Source organism: Homalodisca vitripennis, unplaced genomic scaffold (assembly GCF_021130785.1).
Source record: "Homalodisca vitripennis isolate AUS2020 unplaced genomic scaffold, UT_GWSS_2.1 ScUCBcl_6495;HRSCAF=13729, whole genome shotgun sequence".
Lineage (NCBI taxonomy): Eukaryota > Metazoa > Arthropoda > Insecta > Hemiptera > Cicadellidae > Homalodisca > Homalodisca vitripennis.
The window spans coordinates 6,545-24,644 of record NW_025782629.1 but is presented as its reverse complement, the minus strand read 5'-3'; the positions used below and the strand labels follow the sequence as shown (position 1 = coordinate 24,644).

The window sequence follows — 18,100 nt, the reverse complement described above, 5'->3', positions numbered from 1 at the left end:
TACCTAAAATCTCGAAACGCAGTGTTTTATTTTTATAATCTAACGATAACACATATTCCAAAACCTATTATTCTTTGTAACATTGGTGTTGAAAAATTTTTGTAGCTCTATGTCAACTGTAATAAGTTACTCTAAAGTGTATGAAATAGCGGGAAAATATTGAAACTTTGGGGAGCTAATTCAGCGCCTTAACCGTGTCCATCAACTAGATAAGCTCCCCTCAAGCGTGATATCACTGCCCATATTAGTGCTTATTCCAGGGGGACCTAAGGCAGCGTCCCCCAATATAGTCTCGTAAATTCTCGTAATTTAGATATGTGTATAAATTATTGTTTTCAGAAACTTTTCACAAAAAGTTTTCTTTTAACTAGACCACTGAATTCATTTTAACCCATTAGTGCCCAGTGCCCACTTTTGTGGGCGCTGCATTTTAAAATACGTCACAATACACTAAAAATTTATCGAGGGAAATTTGGTGCTGGAATATGTCTGGTTGGCCACTCTGCACTCACTAAAGCACCTGGTGTACTGTAGTTGGCAGTTGTTTACAAATGACAGCTCTGTTTTGTTGTGTATTCTAACCTCAATGGATCAAAACAACTGGTAAGTAATACTATAATATTTCAAATAAAATCTTATAAAATCATAATGTTATGTTTGCTTTTACATAGACTTAAACTAATGTGTTTTTATAGTTTAGCCCTTAAATTCAAATAATTGTAAGAATAATTTGTAGTTAAAGTGAACTGCCCACTTTTGTTGGCAGTGGGCACAAGAGAGTAGGGGTATTTTTTCATCAATCTGCCAACATATGTTGGCACTGGGCATATATGCTGGTGGTGTTTTATTATTATTTAATGGTATATAACATGAATCAAACTGGTAAAATTATGATTCACTGGGTAGTAAAAATAGAGGCCTATGTAACTGTAAAAATGTGATTCATTTATTTTTTTTAATACGTAAAACTAAGATTGATCAGTGGGTTTTGAGTTCTTTGAATTCAAGACTATTGTTTTGCATGATATAAATTTATGGTTAATATGTAATATTTTTGCTCCTTTACAGGTTAAACGTTGAAGAAGTCACTGCCTTATTCGATGAAGTCGACTTTGTGGAGGCTGATGTTTTTATTCAACCGCCTGAAAACCCTCTATTGAGTGATGAGCATAGCGGTGACGATGGCGACACCGACTTCACTCACTTCACAGGAAATCAACTGCGTGGAGCCGCAGAGTTAAAGGCAAAACAGTTCACAAATGATGGTATTGTACAAGTAGATGTATGTACAGAACAAGACATAGTTGATAACAATCTAAGCGGCGAGTCTTCATTACCTATAACTGTAATTCCGAAAGCAACTGTGTCTACATTTAAATCGGTACAATCAGACTCTTTACAAAGACAATACATACCTACAGAACCAAGCACTTCTCAATCTTTACAAGTGAACAATATAAATCAATCACAATACCTTCCATCTCAGTCGCTTCCAAAGTTTGAAAAGAAAAATTAAAACAAAACCGAGTTCCCACAAGTCAAATACAAGAAAAAAGACAAAAACAGATAAACAAAGAACATGGAATAATGTTGACATTCCTAATAAGCCTGAGAGGGAATTTGAAAGGCCTTCGTGGCTCGAAAAAGATTTCACTCCAACAGAAATGTTTGAAAAAACTTTTAACTAATGAGATTATCGAACATGTTGTTTAGAGTACTAATATTTATGCCTTGCAAAGTGGTAATGAATCTTTTAATGTTTCAATAGAAGAAATGCGCATATTCATGGCAATATTGTTTCTGAGTGGATATTGTATTGTACCACGGAAGAGGATGTACTGGGAATTATCTCCGGACACTCATCATGACACTGTGTCAAAAGCTATGAGCAGAAAACAAGTTTGAAGAGATTCTTCGATATTTTCATGTCTGTGATAATGCAAATTTAGATGTCTCAGATAAATTTGCCAAAATACGTCCTTTGTGGAATATGTTGAATGAACGATGGCTTCAAGCTTACCCTGGCGATGCAAATATAAGCATCGACGAATCAATGGTTCCATACTTTGGACGACATGGTGCTAAACAGCATATACACGGGAAACCTATACGGTTTGGGTACAAAGTTTGGTGTGTATGTACCCGCCTGGGGTATTTGATTCAGGCTGAACCATACCAAGGTAAGAAAACAGGTAACACCATCCCTGAAATTGGAGTGGGTGGTTCAGTTGTAATAGATATCCTTAGTGAGCTGCCTCAAAACAAGACATACAGTATTTATATGGATAACTTTTTTACCTCTTTAAAACTACTAAATTATTTGTCAGAAAAGGGGCACGATGCTACAGACACAATAAAGGCTAACCGAGTTGAAAATGCCCCACTCAAGGAAGCAACTGTTTTGAAAAAGGAATCACGAGGTTCATACGATCAACTTACTGAACAAAAAACAGGTATCACCTTGGTAAGGTATAATGACAACAATGTTGTAACTGTTGCTTCAACAAGATGTGGCGTACAGCCCATGGGTAAGGCCAAGAGATGGTGTCGTGTGGCAAAGCGTCAAGTTGATGTTCAACAGCCTGCCTGTATCATAAATTACAACACTTACATGGGTGGGGTTGATCAACTTGACCAGAATATATCAACCAATAGAATTGGCATTAGAAATCGGAAATGGTATTGGGCACTTCTAGCGTACCTTTTAAATGCTACAATGAATAATGCTTGGCAATTATACAGGCTCACCCCAAAAGGAAGAGAAGATCCCAAAGACCTACTGTCCTTTATAAGACATATTGTGCAGACATACTTCCAGAAATATACCCCACAACGTCAGAGAGCTTCCCGTGTGTCTGTCACTGGAAAAGAAACGGGTTGAAGAAAGTGTGCGGCTTTCCAACAGTCTTCATGTCCTGGAAACTAACCCGACACAAATACGATGTGGCCTCTGTAGAAAGAACACATGGAAAAAGTGTAAACAGTGTCTTGTTGGATGTCATATAAAATGCTTTGAAAACTTTCACTCCTGAACTTGACAACATGTATGTAAATAGTCCTGCCATTTGTAACATTTTTTAATTTTTCTTAATCCTTAATGGTTTTTATATATTTTGTAATAAAATAAACAGAATATATGATACAATTGTAGTGGTTATTTACCTAACCTAAACCACTAACTCTGTATTTTTTAACAATTGCTTAATAACTTTGACCCTACCCATGTATGCCCAGTGCCCACATTTGTTGGCACCTCATAATATAGCATTTAAGTATATACTGAGCCTAATACACATATATTTGGTGTTTATAGGACTAATTTGTTACAATATTAAAGAAAAATCTAAATCTGAGAAAAAAAAGTTCCTGGGCACTAATGGGTTAATAAATTTTAGCCTAAAACAGTGTCACTATACTTTTCATTAATTAGGTTCTCATATAAAGCAAAATATTTGTACTCTACAGATTCATAGTATGATATAAAATCTTTTATAAAATCTCTTTTTTCTAAACTAATTCGCCTCGTTAAACACGAAAGAATACTCATCCAAAATATAGAAATTGTACAACTTATTAACTCTTCATTGTGTAATAGATTGGAAAATGAGTCAGTATATTGCACATTGTAAACTAGCAGTTACCTGTGTTGTTAAGTATTATTGCATTAAATAACTTGTTTTTTATTGCCTAATATGAAAAGGCTACTTTTATTGAATAATAATTATGTATATATTTTTTGGGCAATTTATACTCTATATTTGAATTTGTTTACTAAACTGTATATACTACATTAATCCTATATCTCTTTCTGCGGCCTAGTGCCTACAATACCATTCCTTACTGAATTAAAATATTCACGTACAGTGACAGACCAATGAACCATTGTTTCCCGAATCAGCTGTTTACTGTACACTGACCAACCAATCACAACGGTTGACTTATCAATTGCCCACCTTGCAAGCGTAGGCACGCTTGCTCATTATACTCTCGATCCCGCCAGGGGCACTTATGTACTCTCTAGCCACTGCTTACCATACTTACTCTCCCCCCCATGTGTTACTCTCTCATTTAAATATTAGTTTATTCTATTTGTTGTACATTTACATTAACATTAAAGTCAGTGCTCTGGATTGGCAATCTCTACCAGAACGTCTCTGCTCCCGGACACCCGCGTCTACCGTGCTCTACAGGACTGGCCACAGTGTTATGAACTATTCGTTTGCGGTCGTATTGTGCGTGAGTGAATCCGTGAAGGACATCTTCCGTCTTCACGCCTGCCTACAAGACAGCAGCCTATTTCCAACACTTACTGATCACAACCTGGCCCTCAACAACAGCAGACTACGGTTAGGTACCTCTCATGAAAATAAAGGTAACTGTTTATTTTATACACTTTATTTGAATATGCACTGTTCATAAACTCATTATGTGTAACCTAGTGAACTCTTGTTAAAATCAGTGTGTTCGGCGTCTTCACTGCCTAGTGTGAAGTGGTCCTTCTTAGTCGAGCCTCTAAAATATTATTTCACGGTTCTATAACCAAATTCCATTCTTTTCATGGTCCTTAGCGAGCCGGATAATAAGAACTTTAGTCCATTGGTGAATATCAGTGCAATCTCAACTCTTATAAGCTATATACAGTGCATATTTCAAAGTGTGGTTTCAGGTTCTTTCACGATTGCAAAGTCCGTGCATATCGATTTTCCAATCCCCTCTCCAGTCATATCAGCTGTGATCATATCAGCTGTGACGTCTGATCATATCAGCTGTGGTGCTCTGTCGACTGCATTGTTTTGTTGACAAACAAGCTTTCAGACTGTTACAGCACAGGTGAACTGATTACTGTGTTTAATGGTTACCGCTTCTCAATACTTGCTGGTTATCAGCCCTACTTGTAATACGCATTATTCTAAGCAGGTTAAATATAAACAATCTTGGTTATTGACACTTTACCTTGAGCAGGACTTGCACCCTTATTGCAAAATTAAATGTTTATTTTGTCAACACTATATTCTAGTCTCAGCTTAAAAAGAAAAAAAGGCTACTTACTGCTCACAATTGTTTATTATAATTTCTATTTGAACATTGCTCACGCATATGTATGCATGGTTTATGGTTACTGTCACAACACTACCATACTTTACCACTGACAGTTTACATGTAGTACGTGCGCATAATGTTTCCAGAGCCTCTGCTACATTATAGCTGAATTTAGCTCAACAATAACCTTAATTGTTGTTTATTATTTAATAACAACTTGTCTTGTTTACGTTTTTCCATAATAACAGTGTATTTTATTTTCTCGAAACAAAACTATACTATAGGCCTATACGAGCCTACTCTACTTATTGCATTATTATTGAGTTTTTACCTCAAAAAAACTAAACAATATTTTTTAATTTTTTTTTTCATTGTATTATATTGTTTTAGATACTTCTTATTTCTTGGGGAAAATACTTCAGAGGAAAATAATTTAGTTTCTATTTTTATCACTGTCTCAATTCAAGAGGACAATATTTTGTTTACTTTTCACCTTTGAAGTTTTACTCAAATTGATTAATTTTCTACAAACACTTTCAACATGGCGATGTCTCTTAAAGTGGCCAATGCAAAAGCGAGAACACCTCTTTTCTCAGATACAAAGTATCTATGATTTAACTAAGAAGACTTCCGATCCAAATATACTTCAGCAGTTGCTTGTCAGAGCTAAATCTATTCAGAGACTTAGACAGGAATTTTCAGCAATATTAGACTTGTGCCACGAGTTGGAATTAAAAGTGGATGCCGACTATACACCTAACTATTCCGCATTAGCGAGCGTGGACGAGTTAGTTGATTACATTTCTGCTAACGTGCTTATGATTGAGACCAAGAGACAAGCTAAAGCTAATAAAAGCGAAACTATTCCGCCTGCCTCCCCTCAAGTCAAACGTCCGGCTACCGAAATTGGAATTAAAAACTTTTGACGGAGCTGCCTTGGACTTCTGTACGTTCATCAACGTTTATGAACAGGCCGTACACAACAATGCGCACTTAAGCGATGTAATGGAAATTTCAATATCTCTTGAGCGTGCTTTCAGGCGAACCACTCGCTCTGATAAAGTCGCTAAATATAACTGAGCAAAATTATGCAATCGCTTATCAGCTGCTGAAGGATCGCTACCATAATACTAGGCGTCTACTCACACTATATTTAAATCAAATACTAGACCTTCCTGTCATCTCCAGCACATCTGTGAAGAATATCCGTGCTTTCCTTAATCTTTTTCACGAACATACGCAATCACTTAAAGCACTAAACAATGACTTCACTAGTAACAACCCACTTCTCTCAGCCTTGTTATTACGCAAGATTGATAATCGGATGGTCACACGCCTAGAACAGTTTCGAAAAAAGGAAGAGCTTCATACTTTGCCCTCGGTTGAACAAATAATTGAGTTTCTCAACCTGGAATGCAGCCACATTGAGGACAGTAGTCTACATGACAATATTGTGGACCCCAAGAACGCTTCAAGTTCTTATTTTGGGTCAAAAACCCAGATTTGATAAACCCAAACCGTCTCTTAAAAACGTGAGCTTGTTAGCGGCTTCCTCTCCACCCTCCTCGGCCTATAAACAAGGCCCATCATGTTTTTATTTGCCATCAGAGCGGTCATAAAATTTATGGCTGTCCCAGCTTCGGCCAAAAGACACCTCAAGAACGGCACGGGATTATTAAACAGCACAACCGCTATTCTTCTTGTTTGGGGACGCACAGATTAACGTCAGTCTAAATTCACGTGTCGAACATGTCGTGGTCGTCATCATACCTTGCTACACTTCACTGATCGGCCAACACGGTCCAGTGTTAGTACATCGGACCGCGTTCGTCCCGTTGTGGAGAACGGCCGTGACGGCGGCCGGCCTGCACAGAGCAGTGCAACACCTACACCTGCTGTCCGCCCCTCGCCTGCGACCACAGCGCTCTCACCTCCTAGCCCGGCCGAACACACCACACTACACGCTCATGGCACACTGCATCAAGACCTCGCCCCTAGTACCACGGTTCTTCTGGGTACTTCTCTTGTCAAGCTCACCGCCTCTAACGGACAAGCTTATGTCTTTCGTGCCTTAATTGATTCAGGAAGCATGCTAAATTTTATTAGCGAGAAAGCCTCCCAACTGTTGGGTACACAGCGCCGTCCGGCCACTATTAATGTCGCCGGCCTTTCTCAAACCTCTGCTCACACACGCGGATTTTTAACTCTGGGCGTGGAAACTCTTGCTGGCCACCCAGTTGCCGCCCCGCACTCGTTTCCACATATTGCCACAAATCACTGTAGATCTCCCACGAGTGCAAATATCTCAGGAGGTCATGAATAAGGTTAAAAAATATTACACTGGCTGATCCAACCTTCCACCTCCCTGGTGGCATTGACGTGCTTATTGGTGGAGCGCTATTTCCACATATTCTTACTCACGAGACCTACTCTCTTGGTCTCAATTTACCTCACGCCCTGGGCACCTGTTTTGGTTTCGTGCTGATGGGGACGGCTCCCTGCACACCACTGACGCAGTCTGTCTCTACTATGGCTGTCTCTCTTCTCTCGACTGCTGAGGTGGACCTCCACGCCTCTCTGCAGCGTTTCTGGACACAAGAGGAACTGCCTGCTCCCAGTAAAAGGTCTGCAGAGGAAACTCAATGCGATGAATATTTTTCTACCACGCACTCCAGGGACCGTGAGGGTCGATATATGGTCCGCCTCCCTTTCAAGGACACCAGTACTCATCTGGGAAGTTCCAAAGTTCATGCTGAAAGTAGACTCTATTCCACTCGAGCGCAAGCTCCACGCTCCCACTAATGTGGAGTATTATAATTTATATATTCTGATTTTATACATGAATATCTCTCTCTAGGCCATATGCAGGGCTGCCCTACTCCTGACTTAAGCACTCCCCACTACTATCTGCCACACCCACGGTGTTTTTAAGGCACAAAGTAGCACCACCAAACTACGCGTCGTTTTTGACGCCAGTGCCAAAACCAGTTCCGGACTCTCTCTCAACGACACTCTGTTGACCGGACCTAAGCTGCAAAATAATATTTGTGACATTCTTCTGCGCTTCCGCCTTCAGAACGTAGTGTTCTCTTGTGACATCAGACAGATGTACCGCCAAATCAAAGTGCATCCTGACGATCAACATTTTCAACTGATATTATGGCGTGATCACCCTACCGACTTGATGTCCACGTTCAAGCTCACGACAGTTACCTACGGCCTGAACTGTTCACCCTACTTGGCCATCAAAACGCTACATCAATTGGCAGAAGACGAAGGTCACCGCTACCCCCATGCTGCTGAGATTCTCAAGCACCAGAGCTACGTCGACGACCTGATCTTGCGGAGCTGAGACTGAAGAACTCGCCGCTGAACTTCAAGATCAACTCATCAAACTCCTTCGGCTCGGTGGCTTTGAGCTCCGGAAATGGGTCTCGAACTCTCCGAGACTTCTGCAACACCTTCCTGAAGATCATCGGGAAATCCCAGTTTTTTCTGCAACCCTCTCAGGAGCCTCATTTCTCTATTTTGGGCCTTAAATGGACCCCTCTGACTGACACGTTTACGTTTAATTTTAATTTTTCTTGTGAAAACCCCACTAAGCGTAAAGTGTTAAGTCTCATTTCTCAAGTCTATGACCCCTGTGGTTTTTTGGCGCCTTGCATAATGCTCGCAAAAAATATCATGCAACTCGTATGGATTTCTGGCATATATTGGGATGATCCGCTCCCTCCAGAAATATACAAAAAATTGGCACGCATTTTTATTTGAACTTAAGCACGTTGCTACTATTACAATTCCTCGTGCTATCCCCTACTCTGCTGCTACTCACTGGGACTTGCACGGTTTCTCTGACGCCTCAGAACTAGGCTATGCTGCTGTAGTCTACATCCGCTCTACCTCCAATGACACGGTGCACGTAAGCCAAGTTATGGCTAAAACTCGCGTCGCTCCTCTCAAAAGAGTGACGCTGCCCCGACTGGAGCTATGCGCAGCTCATCTCCTGGCCCAACTTGTGAAATATTGTGTTACTCAATTAGCTCCCACCCACAAGTTTGGTTCTATTGTCTGCTGGTGCGACTCTACTGTGACCCTCGCGTGGATCAAAACACCTTCTTATCGCCTCAAAACCTATGTGGCTAATCGTGTGGCGCAAACTCAAGAGCTTGTGGCTGTGGAGTGCTGGCGCTACATACCCAGTGCTTCCAATCCTGCTGACTGCGCCTCCCGTGGGATCCTTCCCTCTCAATTGGTGGATCATCCCCTTTGGTGGCATGGACCCGACTTGTTGCGTCTCCCCTCCTCGGCCTGGCCAGATACTGATTCCAGCCTGGACTCGGTCTCTCTGGAGGAGCTAGGGGAGCTGAAGCATTCCACTCCTGTCATTGCCTTGGCCACAGCACCGCCTACGTGGGACCTCCTCATCCAGTACTCTTCCTGGAGGAAATTGCTGCACGTGATGGCCTACGTCTTGCGTTTTATCCACAACTGTCGTTCACCAAAACCGCCACTTCGGGACCTCTCTCCAAGACAGAACGGGACTCCGCCCAGCTGCGAATTTTCAAGACCGTGCAAGAGGAAGCTTTCACTGAAGATCTAGCTCTACTGCGGGACTGAAAGACGTGTTCTACCAGACTTCAACGCCTCGCCCCATTCCAGGGTCCGGATGGACTTCTCCGCGTCGGCGGCAGACTGCGCCACGCTGACCTCCCGCCGAACGTGTCTCACCCGTGCATCCTGCCCAAGAAGCACCCTGTCGTGGACCTCCTCATTGACCATGTCCATGTCAAAACATCTCCACGCTGGCGCGCAGCTTACTCTCTCTCTGCTCTCCCAGCAAGTCTGGATCCTCTCTGCACGCAGCGTGGTAAGATCTCGCATTTTTAGATGCCTCACATGTTTTAGGAATCGGCCTAAAAATAACGCCCCTCTCATGGGCGACCTCCCCAAAGCTCGCATTACTCCAGCCCGAGCTTTTCTCTCCATCGGCATGGACTATGGTGGCCCCTTTTCGCTCAAGGTCCATAATTTACGCTCTGTCCGCATTATTAAGGCCTATATTTGTATTTTTGTTTGTATGGTTACGAAGGCCGTTCACATTGAGGTGGTGACGGACCTGTCCACCGAAGCTTTCCTTGGTGCTCTCACTCGCTTCGTTTCTCGTCGTGGCCTGTGCACAGACCTTTATAGTGACTGTGGCACGAACTTCGTAGGTGCTAAAAATGCCCTACACAAAATCCTCACGGCTGACCAGCGCAAAGTCCAAGACTTTGCTGCTGACCGTTCAATTCGATTCCACTTCAACCCTCCTGCTGCTCCCCATCAAGGTGGAATTTGGGAAAGTGCCATCAAGAGTGCTAAACACCATCTAAAACGTGTCATGGGACTCCACATACTAACTTTGTCTCAATTCATGACGCTCACAAGTCAGGTTGAAGCGATGCTCAACTCTCGCCCGCTCACCGCTCTTTCCAGTGATCCCAACGACCTTCTCCCACTGACGCCTGGACACTTCTTGATCGGCTCTCCTCTGGTTTCCGTGCCTGAAGAGAACTTGATGGACATACCCACGAACCGCCTTTCTCACTGGCATCTGGTTCAAGCGCTGCACCAACGTATCTGGAAGCGTTGGCAGCGAGAATATCTCCAGACTCTTCAGCAGCGCCTCAAGTGGAGCACTCCTTCCCGCAACCTCCAACCTGGAGACCTCGTCCTGGTGCATCAGGATACTCCCGCTCTCTCATGGCCCCTTGCACGGGTCACTGATGTCACTCCAGGACAAGATGGTACAGTTCGAGTGGTACATCTCAAGACCTCAAGTGGAACTCTCACTCGTCCAGCAGTGAAGGTGTTTCTCTTACCTCACCTCTACAATTAATTAACTGTCTCTCTACCACCGCCTATAAACTTTGTAATTTGAGCCTATATTGCTCTTGCTCTCATTGAATCCCAAGGTGATTCAAGGCGGCCGGTATGTTAAGTATTATTGCATTAAATAACTTGTTTTTTATTGCCTAATATGAAAAGGCTACTTTTATTGAATAATAATTATGTATATATTTTTTGGGCAATTTATACTCTATATTTGAATTTGTTTACTAAACTGTATATACTACATTAATCCTATATCTCTTTCTGCGGCCTAGTGCCTACAATACCATTCCTTACTGGATTAAGATATTCAAGTACAGTGACAGACCAATGAACCATTTTTTTCCCGAATCAGCTGTTTACTGTACACTGACCAACCAATCACAACGGTTGACTTATCAATTGCCCACCTTGCAAGCGTAGGCACGCTTGCTCATTATACTCTCGATCCCGCCTGGGGCACTTATGTACTCTCTAGCCACTGCTTACCATACTTACTCTCCCCCCATGTGTTACTCTCTCATTTAAATATTAGTTTATTCTATTTGTTGTACATTTACATTAACATTAAAGTCAGTGCTCTGGATTGGCAATCTCTACCAGAACGTCTCTGCTCCCGGACACCCGCGTCTACCGTGCTCTACAGGACTGGCCACAGTGTTATGAACTATTCGTTTGCGGTCGTATTGTGCGTGAGTGAATCCGTGAAGGGACATCTTCCGTCTTCACGCCTGCCTACAAGACAGCAGCCTATTTCCAACACTTACTGATCACAACCTGGCCCTCAACAACAGCAGACTACGGTTAGGTACCTCTCATGAAAATAAAGGTAACTGTTTATTTTATACACTTTATTTGAATATGCACTGTTCATAAACTCATTATGTGTAACCTAGTGAACTCTTGTTAAAATCAGTGTGTTCGGCGTCTTCACTGCCTAGTGTGAAGTGGTCCTTCTTAGTCGAGCCTCTAAAATATTATTTCACGGTTCTATAACCAAATTCCATTCTTTTCATGTGTTATTACATATTTAATAACAGGTATGGCATTTTAATATTATTTATAATGATACAATAAACACATCACTAAGAGGTTTTAATAGTAAACATAATTGCCTCTGGATTCAGGTTTAGCGGGTAAAGAGGCATTCCTGGTTTTGAATTACTATATTATGCAAATGCTATAGTAGACTTTTTCTTGTTTTAACTAAAAACAAATATAAATCTATATGTAAATAAAATATTTACATATTGGTCTTGTACTGCACTCAGAAGGCGTCTACTCCGGCCATTTCATTCTACTTACGGTGCCCTAGTACCGCTTGAGTTGCTGTTTCATTTAAGTACATATATAAAACTTTTGTCTGAAAGTCTATTCTTATGAAAAATCTACTATTTCCGTTAAATTGAAATTTATTTCCAAAGCAAGGTCTTAACACATGTAATACACATGCGAGTCAAATCTCACCTGTCTGGGATAGCTGATAATTAAAGAAAACAATTTTTCTAGCGGTTTCATCAACCTTTAACTCCTAAATATTGAGCCGGTTCAATACCTATATCTCCCCGGCTCATGTGTGTTTTATATAGTGTATGTGTGTGTGGTTTATTGGCTGCAGAGCCCACTGACCATTTGAAGGCGTTTGGCCTTTCCGGTAGAGTGGCGTCAAGACTCCGAGCCGTGGTGTACAAGTTAGGAGTAGCTCCAGTTTAATATTTTGTTTAATTAAGTGTTTGTTAGTTTTGCTGAGCTGTTTTCCTTCTGACATGTGCGGCTAAGTTTACGGCCCCTCACTGATGAGGTCCAGGAGATGAGTTGATTTTCTGCTGTCATCTCTCCATCATGCGTGGTCGCAGAGAACCTTCGCTTTTGCGCTCTGCTGAAGGACGGCCACCATGATGGACATTTCTACTAGTCAACATCTGTGATACCCTGCTCATATTCTTTATTTATTTGTTATTGTTATTGTTGCCACTTATATAGTTTATATTTTGTTATTTAATTTTAAGTTAGTTTTAGATATTATTTAGTTATTTCTTGGATTTCATTAGGAGCCCGCCCTTAGCCGAAGGATACCGGGTGGAATTGGCATTTTCTTGTTTCAAATTATGGCGTTTCTAATTTTTGTATGCAGGTGCACCTGACAAGGATTGTTTGAGGTATACTACTGCAGGCACTTTTTATTTTTTTTTATTTTTATTTTATTTATAGTATATATATATATATTTATATTGACTGGATAGGCCTATGCTGTGTCTTAGTAAATGAACCTGAGTATACTGACCACGGTGTTCTTTTTTTACCTAGTTTTGTTTTGATCTGGCATCCCGTTCGCCACCATGGGCGCGCGCTTCCCTGATGGTTTGCTGTGGGTGTGCGAGCGGCGATGTACGGTTTCAATGGTAGCAGAGCGTGGTTAGCTGCTCTCTCAGCTGTCTCTCAGTTCTGGTTTTGTTTGTTGGTGTAGGTTGATGTTAGGTAGGGGGAGGTTAGAGTACACAACTTTTTTTCATTAGGATCTCGCCCTAGCACAGGATACCGGGTGGAATTTGTTTAGTGTCTTGCTTCCTGCAGACTTACCCTTTGCAGGGAGCAAGGGACTCTAAATTGCTTAACCGCTAAATTTATCTAACTGTACTCTACTTCTCCCCTATCAATGTGTTGTTTTGTTATATTTATTGCTTCTGTGTTTGTAGGTTGTGGTTAGTGTATATTTGCAGGGTATCCTACTATTAGGTAGCAGGTATTAAGTTCTTCACTTGGACCTCGTCAGTGTAAGCCTTTTGTGAGTTGAGTTCACTTAGGTTACTAAGTAATTGTTGCGTACGCTTTGTTGTTTATTGTTGTATTTATTTGTCTTAATTGTTTGGTATGGCGTTTTCCCTGATGCCTGAACATCTACGCAAGCCCGAGTTGGTTTTTGAGGTCCTGGCGAGAGGACAGAAGCCCGAGGGAGATGTGAGGGCATTAAGAGCTCAATTACGGGCTTGTATAGCGTTGGACCGCAGCTGGAATGCAGAGTTCCAAATTAACACAGAATTTGAGTTTTGTAAAACCCGAATGGAGGAATTAGAAGACGATATTAATTTTTGAGTCACTTCCCATGTCCGGGTCAGCAAAGGCTAGATTGGCATCTCAGCTTTTACATTGGCGTGACAGAATAGTTTTACTTATGTCAGCTCCTAGTTTAGCTCTGATATTAAAAGTTGGGCTTTTTCGGCCAGTAACAAATTAAAACAAGCCTTAGATGGTTTGAGTGAGGTGCGCTCGGTGAAAGAGAAGAGGGTACTATTTACCGCTGTCACTCCAACGGAGGTTCCCAACTACCATTACTTTTGCTAACCATCCACCGGCTCTTTCTTTCGAGCCTCCCAGAGTTACTATGTCTCCGATGGGTAGTGGCCCTCCTGAAGCGGCTGGTGAGGGCATCGTCTATAGTTGTGCCTTCCTTTTCTAGCTTTTGGCAAACTGACCCATCCTTTGGGGAGTGTTTTACAACACTTCCCCAGAGTTGATGGGCTTGACACTAATTTACTTATCCATTTCCTTCTGGAAGTTTTTAAGCTAAGAGAATTTCCTGGTATGACAGATGCCATGCTTATGCAGATTTTAGCGCAGTTTTCCTTAAGGCCGCTTTTTGATCGCCTTCTAGACTGCCTTAAGAGAGGTGCCACCTTTGACCAGTTCCACGCCGAGATCTTGGAGTTCTTTGTACCTGCTCGGGTTAGGGAGCGCTTCGCGGGTGGTGGAACGCGTTTACCGTCCTCAGGCACCAGACGAGACGTTGAGCCATTTTGTCGGGGAGATACGGGAGGTAGCCCGGGTGTTGCGCTTGAGCTTGAGCGAAACGGAGTTGGTGAGCCTTATTTTGGAGGGCATTAAACCTGAAGAACGCTCCCGTTTGATTTTTTGTAGCCGTCCCGCATCTTTTGCGGATTTGGACCGCCTCTCCATCATCTCTATAGGGGTTCAGGATGCGGATGATCAAAGGGAGGCCATGTCGAGGCATCTTCCTCACTTGCCTCCGGGGCCGGTCCATGCTCCGGTGCAGTCTGAGCCAGCAGCTGCTCCTTCCCGTAGGCAGCCTCCTACCTGTTATGGCTGCAAGCAAGTGGGACATATTAGACCGTTTTGTCCACTTAATAAAAAAAACTAGTAAGCTTGCGGACGAGTAATCCCGACTCGTGCCGTAAAGGTAATTTTGAGGGCAAATATGTACCTGATTTTGATGGTAAAAGGGTAGCTGGTTTAATACAGAACAGAAAGAAAACAGAAAGAAATAGACTTGGGGACAGTTATCATCGTTGGCCGAGAGGGGAGGTTGCTGCTCTGGCTGCGCAGGGAGTAAGGGCTGCCCGCTCAACCTGCCCACAACTGGATGTACTTGTGGGGAATGTGGTGCAGAAGGCCCTGGTTGATTCTGGGTCAGCACGCAGCCTGATTTCTTTGTCGTTTTTTGAAGATCTAAAATCCTCTGGGCTAATACGGCAGGTTGAGCCTAGTTCACTTATCTGCTGGACTGCTTCACGCACACCTTTACCTATTATCTGTAGTGCCCAGATTCACATCAAAATTAATTATTTCTCTTGGGATTGGAGCTTTTTGGTGGCTAAGGACCTGACCTTTCCTTTCACCTTGGGAGCAGATTTTATCGGAAAAACTGGCATGATTTTGGATTTGGCCTCCAGTCATGTTTTTCTTTGCTTTCGCCAGGCGGGTGCTCGTTCCCTTTTTCAGATGTCGAGTCTCGTGGGACTGCTGCCTTAGAGATGGAAGATAAGAGCTTGACTCCTCCTGACCAACTAGGACATCTTACGCCGAAAGAGGCTGAGGACATAAGGCAGATTTGTTCTAGTTTTCCTGAAGTCCTAACTGACAAACTGGGCACGACCAATCTCTTGGAATACGAGATTCGTCTTACAGACACCCGTCCTGTACGTTCCCATCCATATAAGCTTGCTCCGCCCAAGATGGAAATTCTGAGATATATGATTGATGATTTACTTAAAAGTGGGGTAATCGAGCCGTCTTGCTCAAATTTTTCCAGTCCAGCGTTTCTAGTGCCGAAACCTAATGGGAAGTCCAGATTGGTCCTGGATTATCGAAAGCTCAATGCTCAGATAGAAATTGACTCCGTGCCTCTCCCCGATTTGCATTCTGCTTTCGACTGGTTTGGTAAGGCCAAGTATTTCTCCATTTTGATCTTAATCAGGCATATCATCAGATTCCTCTAAAACACGAGTCTCGACCTCTCACTGCCTTTTGTGTGCCTTGGAATTTGTACCAGTTCACCCGAGTGCCAATGGGCTTGGCTGTGGGGGCCCAAACACTCACCAGACTCCTGGATTCTATCTTTCATGATGTCAAATTTAAGTTCGTGTTCAACTATCTGGATGACCTGCTTGTGTACAGTGAGAGTTATGAGGAGCACTTGACTCATCAAGAGGAAGTTCTAACTAGGATGCGAGAGTCTGGCCTTACCGTCAATCCTGAAAAGGTGAGTTTTGCTCAGCCTGAAATATCGTTTTCTGGGTCATCTTGTCTCTTCTCGAGGTGTTTGTATTGATCCAGAGAGAACCCAGGCAATCAGGGAGTTTCCTCCTCCTAAGGATGCCAAGGGGATTGCCCGTTTTGTGGGAATGATAAATTTTTTATCGTCGTTTCATCCCCAATGTTGCTGAAGTGGCGGCCCCTCTGAACTCTCTTAGGAAAAAGGGTGCCAAGTTTGAGTGGGGTGAAGCGCAACAGACTGCTTTTGAGCAGCTGAAAGAGGCAGTGATGCAGCCTCCAGTCTTGGCTATGCCTGATTTCAGTCGTAAGTTCGTCTTGCAAACTGATGCTTCCTCCTTAGCCGTTGCTGCTGTTTTATCGCAAGAAGTAGATGGTATCCGGCAGCCCATAGCTTATGCTTCACGCACGTTAACCCCTTGTGAGAAGAAGAGTTGTTCTGTTTACGAGCTGGAATGTTTGGCTGTCGTGTTTGGAATTAATAAGTTCAGGCGTTACCTAGAACATAAAGAATTTTTGTTGGAAACCGACAACTAGGCACTTTCTTGGCTCCTTGCCCACCCCCGTCAGCTCGGGAAGATTAGTCGCTGGGTAGTCCAAATTTCTGCCCCTTAAGTTCACAGTGCAGCACGTGCGAGGCACCCAAAATATCATAGCGGACACTCTGTCACGCATGTATCACTTACCCAACGACCACCAGAATTTATCAGAGCCGCCATGTTGTGGCGTGCTCCTAGACTTTCCTCTGGCATTTTCGGACATTGTTCCACACCAACTTAAGGATCCCGAGCTGACTGCTATCATCAATGAGCTTAAAAACGGAGGTGCCCACCCTCCTTATTTTCTGTACCGAGGTGCTCTATGCTGCCGTGACAAGCAGCGGAGAAAACTTAAGTTAGTGCTGCCAAGCTTTCTTGTACCGATGGTCTTTCAGTATTTTCATTCTTCTCCTGTGGGCGGACATCTAGGAATTCATAAGACCATCGCGAAGATTAGGGATCAGTTCATCTGGAAAGGTATGGACCGGGATATTGCAGCTCGAGTACGTTCTTGTGAACTGTGCTCGCTAAGCAAACCCGCTCAAAATACCAAGTTGGGTCTTTTGTCATCTGAGGTGGCGGAAAAACCTTTGGAGAAGGTTTTTCATTGACTATGTTGGGCCTCTCCCACGTAGCAAGTCCGGAAATAAGTTCCTACTTGTTTGTGTGGATGCCTTCTCCAAGTTTGTTTGGTTGTTCCTATTGCAGAGTACTACCGCGCAGCTCACGGTGCAAGCACTTCGTAACCATTTTTTTCAACACTTTGGAATCCCCGCCACCTTAGTTTCCGATAATGGTTCACAGTTTGTCTCCAATATCTTTAAAAGAATGTGCTTTGGGCACGGAATCCGCCATGTGACTACTTCCCCTTTCTATCCTCAGCCTTCTCACGCCGAACGGTTTAATCGCAATCTTCGATCTGCTCTCATTGCCTTTCATGCGGAAAATCAGACCACCTGGGATCAACAACTACCTTGGATCCAATTTGCCTTTAATACGGCCCAGCATGAAAGTCACAAGGCGGTACCTTTCGAGTTATTATTTGGCTTTCCGCCAAACAACCCTTTGGCGAACCTTTGGAAAATTAGCGATCTTCTGCCACCTCCTGGTACTCCCAATGTGAAAGCCACTTGGGAGGCAGC

At 42.9% G+C, this 18,100-nt stretch overlaps 1 pseudogene; it reads left to right on the top strand.

The window, feature by feature from the left end:
• Nucleotides 1-586: 586 nt before the first annotated feature.
• Nucleotides 587-2,881, top strand: LOC124373844 (annotated as a pseudogene).
• Nucleotides 2,882-18,100: the final 15,219 nt, after the last annotated feature.